Here is an 11564-nt window from a genome sequence, read left to right as displayed (position 1 = left end):
GGATATTAGTGTTTATTAAAGTAACTCACACATAGTAGACACTCGGTAAATGTAACCAAATTCGTGGAGGGTAAACTACCACGGTGTCAACTAGGAAATGTGACTTCTTGTAGTCAGAGCTAGACAAATCTCAGCCCTGCACTACCATTCAAAGGCATTGTACTTACCGTCAGTAGAAGAATATGTTCTGTGATCTGATCAATGTCACAATGTGCACTGCAGGATTCCTGAATAGAGCACTGAAAACATTAAAAGGTGGTCAAAATAGGACGACAACAGGTGCTGCCATCAAAAGCACTTTTGCAGGGGACAGTGCTCTGTGAGCTCTTACACAGACTATACTAGTAGGAAATTTGGATTGGGTGAAAACAAAAATACCCCAGAATGCCCTAACAAATTTAGAAGGTGGACGAGGGGCCAAATGGATGGAGAAAGGCTCTGCCATTGTGCTACCTTCTGCAGGTCAATAGAAAATTAAATTGGGGAAATGGATGAATGAAGATAGCTTTTCTACCTAGAAGGAGGGTTCAAGAGTGGTTTTGACTATGAGCACATTATTAGATGGACCACACTGGTGGTAGGGAGCTAAAAATACAACTCCCAGCAAGTCTCCCTCCCTTGAATTACTAAAGTTTAGAGGAGCAACTTCTTTACAAAGTTAAACTCCTCAAGACCTAAATGACTCAGATGACGATGGTGGGGGTAATGAGGCTGATATGATGGCTGATGTGTATCAAGTGCTTGCTATACGTCAGGCACTGTCCAAAACAGATCACATATATTATCTCAACGAATCCACCCATATGACCTCATTTAATCCTATCACAACCTCATGGGCAGAACCTATACTTATTTCCATTTTACTAAAGAAGAAACTGTTCAGAGTTAAGGATCAAGCAGCCAGAAGGGTAGGTAATCCCTACTAGTAAGAAGGCAGACAAGGCAAATCCCAAAGCACTTTGCAATGAACTTTGAAAGCAATTGAGTTAGGTCAGATTTTGTCAGTAGCAGGAGTTACCCATAATATAAAAATCTGAACACTCATTAATTTTTATGGTAGTGATACTGATCTGAAATACCAACTACCTCCTTATTTGCAAAGTCATATAGTTCTGCTCCTAGGAGCCAGACTAAGAAAACTCACGCCCCACCACAAACATCCAGTTTCATTTGTGCTGCACTAGATCCTTCCAGTCCAATTTTAAACCAGGAACCCTTTCGCAATAGACAAGATCAGAATACAATGTAATCATTCCTTTCTTTCATAAAAGAACAAGTGACCAGGCTACTGGCCAGTTTACACAACAGGTACCATGGCCTTCAAATTCCTCACTGCCTTCTGGTTATCAAGGAAGTTAATTATTATCAAACTCCTAGCACTCAAAAGGAGGACAAAAGTCACCTTTCTCCAAAGCCCTTGCTGGGTAAAATAATCTAGGAGAAAAATGACAGTCTTATTCTGACCAAAACTCTCGATGCTCTAGAATAACAGATAAATTTAGGAAACCAGATAAAACTTATAAGAAAAGTTGCTACATGGGGCTTGGAGTGGGGAGAAAGGACATGGTAGAGAGTAAATTACTTAGGAACCACAAAGAAAGATAATTCAGAGTAGATGATCAGCTATTTCTAAGGCCAAATGATAGAGCTTGAGTAGTGTACTTTAGAACATTGCTTAATGAAGAGCTAATCTAATAAGATCGATTGCTCTCTTTCCGTGCCTAGAATCTTAAAAGCTACCCAGGCAGTGACTGAAGGAGAAATGCCCATAAAAGATCTGGATGCTTCGGAATTAATGTCTTTTTTTATTTTTTTTCATGCCCGGAACTAGTGGAGAGCATAGACTAGGGCATGACGCATCTGTCGACATATGCAAGGATATGATGGGGGAGGGAAAAAGGAGAGGGAAAGGGAGTGGATGATAAAATAATGCATTTCAAAGAAAAGCCAATAGTCAGAATATTTTTTACTTTATAGAATCATTTGAAGAGTTTAAACTCATATTTGCATGGGATTTTGGAAAAACTGATTTTTTTTTTCCTAAAGCCTAATGGATAGTGAATTGTGATTTCACAAAGATTAAAGTAAAAGTAACCATGGTGGCCTATATCATTCTCACAGATGGCTCTCTTGGCTCTGAACATATGGACTGATGTGGATTTAATAGATTGCAAGGGAATTCTAATTTATAAGCCCAATTGGTTCAGATGAATTAGGGAAAAAAACAAAAAACAAAAAACTAAAAAACGACCTAGGCAGAAATATCTCTCAATGTAGTTGAGCCAAAAAAGGAAGGAACTTTGTGGTGAAGCTGATAACATATATAAAGATTTTACTATAAAGTACTGATTCCATAAGCCACACTCAAAGAAAAAAGAAAGGAAAAGAAAAATCATTTTAATTCACGAACAGAAGCATATCATAACATACAGGAACAGCACAATAGTGTCACATATAACTTACAATTCCAAAGCGTGATAAATCATTGTTTTCTGGCAAAAAGAGCCCCAGAGTGTGGACTGGGTTTGCAACAAGCCCAGTTGCCTGAATGACATGGAAAGTGTATGCATCCCATACCAGACTCCTCGAGCAAAAGGAAATGCCTCTTTTAAAATCGATGACTTCACGTTATCTCCTTTTGCAACGGTGATTACATTCGGGTTTATACATTATGAGTGCGAGGAAGCTGGAATTTACTGCCTGAACAATAGATCAAAGCAAATCAGTATCAAATTAGTTGATACAGTGAAGGGCTGTTTATCTGAATGACTTGGTTTATGGAACATCAAGGAACAAGAAACCTTTGACTTAAGCTTTTTGAAAGAAAAGAAGAGGGAAACTATACCAAGTGCAGTTTATTGGTAGAAGGGAAATCGACTACATCTAGTCTTTTCTCTTGCAAAATAGTTCCCTTTCTACCTTGGTACTCAACTTCTTAATCTGAGAATCCATTTCCCCTCTCTGCGTATGTTTCTCTGGAGGCTGCATATTCATTTTCTGGATATTAGATACCCTATTTACCACAGCCTGGAGCCGGGAGACAGTTTCTGTGCAGGGTTGTTCTCCTCCCCTTTCGGTTAAGAATTTTATAGTGAAAATTACTGATAAAGGAAGTGAGTGACAGACCCCTGTTGGGCAGCCAGTGATCACTACACATTTAGATTTTGTATTATTATTATTTAGCATATTAAGTGCCCGGTCTATCATCATCGTGGGTGACTTCTCAGGGGGTAGCAGAGCATTCAGCTTTAGGAGGACAGAGTTTAATATTAGGTTGAAAATGGTTAACAACAGGCTGAAGGTCTAACAAAAACACATTTAGAAAGTCAACCAAAGGGATTTTTATTTTAATGAAAAAGAATAATGAAAAGCCCTCTGCAGGGAGAGCCAATTTGACAAGGTTATTTAAACATATATGTGGGTTTTAATGTTTCAAAAGAGGTTTTTAAAAATAATGGGATTTAATCTAATTTGTGAGTTTGGACCTGAGTCTCTGGGTGGCTAGAAGATAGCCTTGGAAAGCAAGACTTTTGTCAAGTGAGAGTTTAAGATAGATGCTAGGATGCTTGAGTTGGATGGGGACTTAGAGATTATCTAACCTGACTACTTCATTCGCAGGACAAGACATGGAAGCCCAGAAATGTGAAACGAGTTCCCCACGGCCATGCAGCTAAGTGACAGAGCTACACTGAGAGTAACCATATTATGAGCACTTACACACACTAAGTCTGTTAGTAACTTTACATTCTGTATCTATAATCCTCACAATGGACCGTGAGCAAGGATTGTCAGTTTATAGATAAAGAAATGAAAACTCGGAGGAAATACATAATTTACCACAAAGGTCACACAGCCCGAACAAGGTGAAGTGCAGACTGAACGTGTATGGTCCTCGGGGGTGTATTAACTGCTTACCTGCAGCAGAAGGTGGAGCCCTCTGCGGCTCTCCACAAGCTCCAGTAGACTGAGCTTCAGCAGATCTAGCCAGATTGTCTACCAAACCAGTCCCGTTTCAAGTTACTGCCAAGCTCTTGACTTCATATCTTCAACCTACTCTGGTTTCCAATTCAGCCCTAACTCTCTGGATATTAGAATCTCTTCCCTTCGGCTCCTGCCCAGGGTGACTCCCATCCCTTTCCTCCTCCAGGTCCAGATCCTGAGACCCCAGCTCAGGCCAGTGCCCCTGGCTCAGAATCAACTAAAGGGCAGGTCAGAGGGAAATAAAATCTACCCAATCCAAATGGGGGATGTAATTAGAAAATGAAGTAGAGGCCTAAGCCACTGTCAGGGGCTGGTCAGGTCTTCAGCCATGACACCCCTGATAGGTTAAGAACTAAAGAGAAAGGGCCAAGGCTAGTTTTTCAAAGTGAGTTACTAAGGAAAAGAGAAAGAGGGAGATAGAAGTACACAAGGAAGGGAATCAGGGAGAAGGGAGGGATCTGAGACAGATCTGGCAACCCAGGGACTCAGTTATCAATTCTATCACCAGAGCCTAGGCTTAGTAATAGAACATAATCCTAAACCCTGTCACAGAGTGGGGCAGAAGCTCCCACTCTGAGGAGGGCAGCTTCAGAGAAATGGCAGCAGGGAGCCTTTTATGGCCCCAGTGGTGAGGGGCTGGGGCAGGTAGAGTCAGGGGATCCGGGGCATGGTTTGGCACACTGCCCCCCACCCCTCCCATGGTGGCAGGGAGGGACAGGAGCTGGGGAGTACCTTACCTTTATAGATCTCAGTTGTTTTTGTGATTGACTTAGTCTACTGACTTAGCGGCTTGGTCTTTTATTCTGGTTATAGCTCATCTCTTGCTTCCAGGCAGGTTCTTATTTCCTGCAGACACTGAACAAGTCATGGTAGAGTTACCATGGCCCCTGAGCCCCTTTCCTGGTCAATGTGGTAACCGTGTGCTAGATATGGCCTCCCACTCCTCCTTCCTTTGTATTAATGGGGGATACCCTGAGGAAACTCTGGGCATTCTTAATCATTGCATTTAGCTGCAGAAAAGCCTAGTGTTCCCTGTGGTTCTGTGGATAATGCTCTCTGGAGACCCCGCTCTGACTCTTCTTTCATATTGCAACGTTGGATTGAGTATCATCTCTCTCATCACTTGAAAAGGCATGGGGACAGCAGGCAGCATGTCAGGTGTGGATTACCTGATCTGGTTCAGATTCAAGCAGATCTGGCCCATGATGCGTCGCTCACTGTGCCATCCCCGTCCTGGCAGAACCCATGTGATTGCCTCTCCGTCTGCAGGTGAGACCGGTTGCAGACGGTCAGTGCTGAGAGGACCAACTTCCCTACTTTCTTTCCTTATCAGTGCCATCTGTGTGGGGAGAATCATGGTTTTTGAATTTTCCTCTGTTATATCCTGGGCCCATCCTTTACTATCGCTATTATTATTGCAAGAGCCTTTTAATCTCCTTCAGCCTGTTTTGTTATCTCTTAAACTGTGTATGTGTCAAGACGTTGTTGTGAAGAATGAATGAAGTTTTTTTTGTAGCTGTGTTTCCAGCTCTGAGGTTCCCTGGTGTGTTAGTGTCACTAATAAGTCAGGGTTCTCCAGGAAAACAGAGCCAGTAGGATATATATACACATCATATTTCTTAATTTACTATAAGGAATTGGCTTACATGATTATGGAGGCTAGTGAGCCCCAAGATGTGCAAAGTGAGTCAGCAAGCAGGAGATTCAGGAGAGCTGACAGTGTGGTTCCAGTCTGCGTCCAAAGGCCTGGAACCCAGAGAGACGATGGCGGGGTTCCAGTCCCAAAGCTGGCAGTCTCGAGGTCCAGGAAGAGATGGGGTTCCAATTCAAGTCTGAAGGCAGGGAAAAGCCGATGCCCTGGTTCAAAGGCAGTCAGGCAGAAAAGATTTTCAGTTGCTCAGAGGAAGGTCAGTGTTTTTATTCTATTCAGGGTTTGAACTGATTAGATGAAGCTTACCCACGTTGGGGAGGGCTAACTGCTTTACTCAGTCTACCTACTTCAGCATTAATCTCACCCAGAAACATCCTCACAGAAACACTCAGAATAATGTTAGATCAAATATGTGGGCCCTCTGTGGCCCAGTTAAGCTAACACATAAAATTAACCATCACACCTTGTAAACTTAAACATACTAAATCTGAGCCAACTTAGGCCAGCAAGTACATGGGAATAAAGTCACACCTGTATTTCTAGTCTTTATGATGAATTTGTATGTCAGGTAGATCATACAATGTATTTTGTAAACCAAACACACAATCGATGTGCCTGAAAACCCCCATTAGAATGGCATATATCATAAAAATACGAGAGTTTCCAAAGGACTTTAAGAAATCATACCTTAACAAAACTAATTTTTATTCTTAGGTAAGTAGATCGAGAATTAAATTAAGGGCAAACCAATATGCCTACAGTACGAAGTTTACAGAATCAAAGAAACACCCCTCCCAAAAAAGATTTCTCTCTCATCTCTTAAATTCCCCCATTTTAAACAAGACCTACTTATAGCATACTATATAAGTGACCCAGTAGGTACAATTTGCTCAGTTTTTCAAAAAGCTTCTGGAGAAGTTTCCTTATAACAGATTAGTAAAGGAAAGAAGTCACCGGAGGGTAAAGGGCAGGATACTGTCAAAAGTTGCCATGAAAAGTCATCCCAGCTGTCTTCATGAAGAGCCATGGCCAAGAATGAAGCTAATAATTAGACACCAGGGGTCTAGCATTGGTTCTGGCATTGTTCAGTACAACATATTTAACACAAAGGAGGAGAAACTAGGAGGTGAGTTGGTAGGGATATAGAGTCTGACTGCCAAATCTGCCAATGACTTTACTTTTGATAAATTGATGGTACTCAGTCAAGAACCATGGACGTTATCACATGGATTTAGCATTTCAGGGTTTCAGCAAAAATGAAAACACTGTTAAGCCAACTTATACCAATAGTCATACCAGCATAAATTAAATCAAACTTCTCTGAAATCTATTTTGAGACATGAACTGGTTAAAAGAATATCTAATGTCTACGTGAACAGACAAGAGATAAGATAAGAATGCAGTTGTAACATAAACCAGCTGTCCAGGTAAGAAATTTAACAGATTACTCATGAATTTCTGTGAAATTATGGTAACAAAGACAATCCCTTGTTGATTTTAAAAGGATTCAATACTTTCTGATTTTAATTTGAAGAAGTCACTTTAAAGATGGATTCAGAGAAAAGAGAAATAATTCCATGATATTGAGAAACAAAATCCTTGGTGTAAAACCATACTGCAGGAAAGTTACTCAGTGATTGTTGGATACTCTCATTAGCCTGCACTGCTCTAGGCCTTATCAGCCTGTGGCCCAATAGAATTCACGTTAGCACTGATACACGAATTTCCATGGCTAATAATCCTCACTCTCATAACTGCCTCAAAATTGTCAGGGTTTCTTGGGGAGCTTGATATAAGACTAGCATCATTCCTTTCCTGTTTTCTTATGTGGCTCTCCTGTGATATCTTCTGCCTAAGAGCCAGGAAAAGAGCACACTTCACCACCAGGACTGGTGCCTGGATGCTTCAGGAGAAACCTACATGCCTAATGTCTGTCTCCTCAGCTCTTCAAAAACTGTTTAACCCTAGCGAGCTCCTGCAACCCCATGAGTCTTTAGGAAAGACTGCATTTTCCAAAACTGGTCACAGCATAACTTCTGGTCCCACGTGCTCTTCCATGATTTTGCCACTCCCTCATCAAGAAGTAGATTCTCTTTTCCCTCTCCTTGAACCTGGATGGCTTATGGATGCTTCAAACAATAGAGTAAGGCAGAAGTGATGGGCTGTGACTTCGAAGACTAGATCATGGAAAGGACATAACTTTCTCCTGGCTCTTGACTCTTTAGGATCTGGGCACTTGGAACCCAGCCACCATGTTGTGAGGAAGCACAAGCCACATGGAGAGGCCATGTGTTTCCACCAGCAGCTCTAGCTAAGCTGCCAGTCTACAACACTAATCAATTGCTAGATGTGTGAAAAGAGAGACCTTTAGGCCATTCCAACTCCCAGCTTTGGACATGCTCCAGCTGACAGGTAGTTGAGCAGCAATGAGTTATTCCTGCCAAACTCTGCCCAAATTGCCAAAAAAAGTGAGCAAGAGAAGTGCCGTCATTGCTTTAAGCCACTACTTTGGGGTGGTTTGTTACATAGTGCTACATGGCTAAAACAATCACACATATTTCAGCACAGAACTGAGGGGAATACCAAGGTCCTCAACTCTGTGTGGACCTTTGGACATAAATTCCAAGCATATGCCTGCCCAAAAACTAAACATTCCTTCATGATAATATGGTCTCAGCTTCTGCTGTAGACACTTCTAAACAAGAAGCAGCTGACCTTCCTTGGCCAGGCACCACATTGCTTCCTCACCTCACTATTTCTCCCCAAGGAACATTAACCCTACATTTCCTCCTAGCAAATTCCTCTCTTGCATGCATTTTGACTCATAAAAATAGATGCCCAGAGATTGGGGGTAGGGCTAAGGAACTGGTCCATAACTTTAGACAGAACAACCAGGTTGACTCAAACCCCACTTTAGGCCCAAACCTACTTCTACTATTTTTTATGAACCACCTCTGAAAAAGATACCTTCTAAGAGGCTGTGATTTCATTCTCTGTTGTGGTGATGTCATTTTACAAGGGGTAAAGTGACCAGGAAATACAAATACGAATAAAAGAGATCTTGGAGAGAGAAACTTTCCGGTCAGAAATGTACTTTGTGAAAGTTATAGGGCCACAAGAGAAGAAAATTCACGAATTTTATTAGCACTTAGAAAGCTCCTGTGCTACCAAGCTAACATTTAGTGAGTTGAGGTGGGAGGGTTATAGAAAAAAACTCTTTATGCTTTAAGAAAAAGCACCAGCAAGAGGATCCTACAGGAGACAATTAAAGAAAGAGTATTTCAAATATGAGAATAGGAAGTGAACAAATCTCTTGCTAAGAAATGAATCGCATCTAAAATCAAGTGAAAAGCTATGTGTACTCTCACCCCACCCTGTGCATGCCCTTTATAGCAGAGGACTCTCCAATACAAAAATTGCATTTCAAGGTAGTTAATTGAGATATTCAGAATTTGAAGTAGGTACAATAATTATATATTTTCCTTTTTGTTACCCTAATTCTACTAAGTAATACAAATTGAAAAATTATACATTTATACTCAAAAGGAATACAAATTTGAAAAACATACATAAATATAATGCTCTCTAATGTCTCATAAGTCCATTTTAATAGTTTCATTTGGGGCTATCTTTGGCCTTTTTATTTCTAAAAAATTATTTTTTAATTTTAATATCTAATTACACTTAATAATAACTGCAGCTTCCAGCTCTTTAGAGTTCAATGGAGCAAGTTGCTCTACAAATTGCTAACGGTATCTCACTTCAACCTCAAATAACGCTTTGAGGTAAATATTATTTTTATTTATTATCTCTAGACCAAAAAAACATAGATAACTTGCCCCATACCCACAGCTGGTAGAACCAGTCCTACAGGGCAGGTCTGCCTGGTCCAAATACCTATGTTCTGGAGTCCTGAAACAACATCCTCCTGCATACAATCACACGAACTGCAACATCAAAACTTCTGTGTTAAAATGTCCTTCACACCTCAGTTTAGAGTTAAGAAGACACAACGGCTGAAGCCGATTCTCACTTTTCTAATTCTCCCCTTCTCTCCCTCTTTTCCCAGAAAAGAAGCCAGTTTTCTTCCCTCTCCCTTTTAACAACCACACAGCCTCTGCCTCAGTGGTCTTGATCTTCATGGACTATAGGAGTGTGATCCAGGACTCAGGATTTAAGGAGTATCAGGAAAAGGAATTTATTACTGTGGTTGGAGGCGGGGGGGAGACCATCACTTCCATGCCAACTCTAACCACAATCACATGCCTCAAAACTCCACCAACCTCCAAACTTCTCTTTTGCTTTTTTTATTTTCTTAAGAAAATATTCAAAATATGTGCAAGCCAATGCAGTGACACTGCATTTTACTTTCCTCTTATTTAGAAGGTCAGGGAATTTGGCTTTTAGAAAAGGAAGTAATGGTAGGCACATTCCCAATGTAGAAACATCTGAGTGGTTCGGGCAGAAAAGACATTCTAGTCTGTTGAACACTCAGCTTCAGAATCACTGAGAGCTGGCCTTACAAGATCAGCAGTGCCAGAGACTTGAAATAAATGCAGATGTGCATTTCACACATTATCATGGTGACCACTGGGTCTTCATCTTGTCTGTTAGCCAGAATAATTCATCCTTAATATGCCTTATATTTTTATGATGGAAAATTATATTATTTAATGTACTCTCAGGCAACATTTGTAGGATGGCTGCTTTAATCATTAAGATACAACTAAGAATGGAAATTCACACATAAAATAATATTATCAAGCAACCTCTACAGATTTTCCAGGGGATGTGACTGAGGTTGACTGCTTACAGAGAGTGACCGTAATCTTTCCTGTGAACCTTTGCTATACAACCTTGCACCTCTTCCCATCAAGAGGAGGCTCCTCTTTCCTCTTCCCTTGTAGCCATACTGGATTTATGGCTTCTTTGACCAATAAAATGTGGCAGAAGTCATGCCCTGCTGATTCCAAGCCTATGCCGCCAACAGCCTGGAAGCTTCCACCTTCAGTCCTGAGACTAAACACAGCAGTATGAAAACTAGCTCAGGCTGGACTACAAAATAATGAAAGATTCTGCGATAGAATGGCCCCAGACTTCAGCCTTCTCAGACACAGATGAAGATACAGTAGGCCCTCCAACTCTAGCCCAGCTGACCCCTCAAATGAACAAAAAGCATGAGAGATGCCAGACAACAGTAGCAGGCTACAGACTTGTGAAGCATAATAAAACATTGTTCTAAGCCACTACATTTTGAGAATATTTATTATCTAGCAATGGATGATCGATACAGTGGATAAGTTAATGCAAAAATAAGTTTTGCTCTCGTTGCCCTAGCACCCAAATACCATTAATTATCAGGAATAGCCTCCCAAATTCAATAGGCATGTTTATGTTGACTGGTCAATCAGAGTTCTTGTTCAATGTCAGATATAGACCAGATATTGGACCTTACTCTTATCAATAATTAATAAAGAAATAACATTGTTACTTTAGTTCTATATTGATTGCCTTGCCTAAAAGAATTAGTCTATGGCTTAACACCGTGTTTTGGCTTTGGCGAAAATTATATTTTTCTCTGAAACACAAATGTCAGATTTCCCCATATCCTTCCAGTGGATGAAAGGGAGACCCTTTATCCTTCTAAATGCCATCCTAAGCCTAAAAGCTTTGACTCAAACTCCGGGGGGGGGGGGTTTCAAAATTCAAAATCTTTAAAATAAAGTCATGTTTCATGAAAAAGACAATAAGTACTTGGGGGTGAAAAAAAAAAACTTGTACTGAATCTAATTTATAATCCCCTCACACGTGAACTGCCAGTGTCAGTTAAGAACCAAACACCACCTTGAGGGGTCACTGGTTCAGTGTTTTTTAAATACGGTTTCTTTTTTTTTCTTTAAATTTTTATTGTTATGTTAATCACCATACATTA

At 40.6% G+C, this 11564-nt stretch overlaps 1 long non-coding RNA gene across 1 annotated transcript; it reads right to left on the bottom strand.

Annotated features, from left to right (window-relative positions):
- Positions 1-196: 196 nt before the first annotated feature.
- LOC113918178 lies at positions 197-5238 on the bottom strand. Its single transcript, XR_003518463.1, has 3 exons — positions 5151-5238; positions 4719-4836; positions 197-239 (listed from the first exon to the last, which is right to left on the bottom strand). It is a non-coding gene; the product is annotated as an uncharacterized LOC113918178 (long non-coding RNA).
- Positions 5239-11564: the final 6326 nt, after the last annotated feature.

This window comes from Zalophus californianus, chromosome 1 (genome assembly GCF_009762305.2).
Source record: "Zalophus californianus isolate mZalCal1 chromosome 1, mZalCal1.pri.v2, whole genome shotgun sequence".
Taxonomy (NCBI): domain Eukaryota; kingdom Metazoa; phylum Chordata; class Mammalia; order Carnivora; family Otariidae; genus Zalophus; species Zalophus californianus.
Note: the sequence above shows the minus strand (reverse complement) of the source record. Positions and strands in the feature narration are given on the sequence as shown.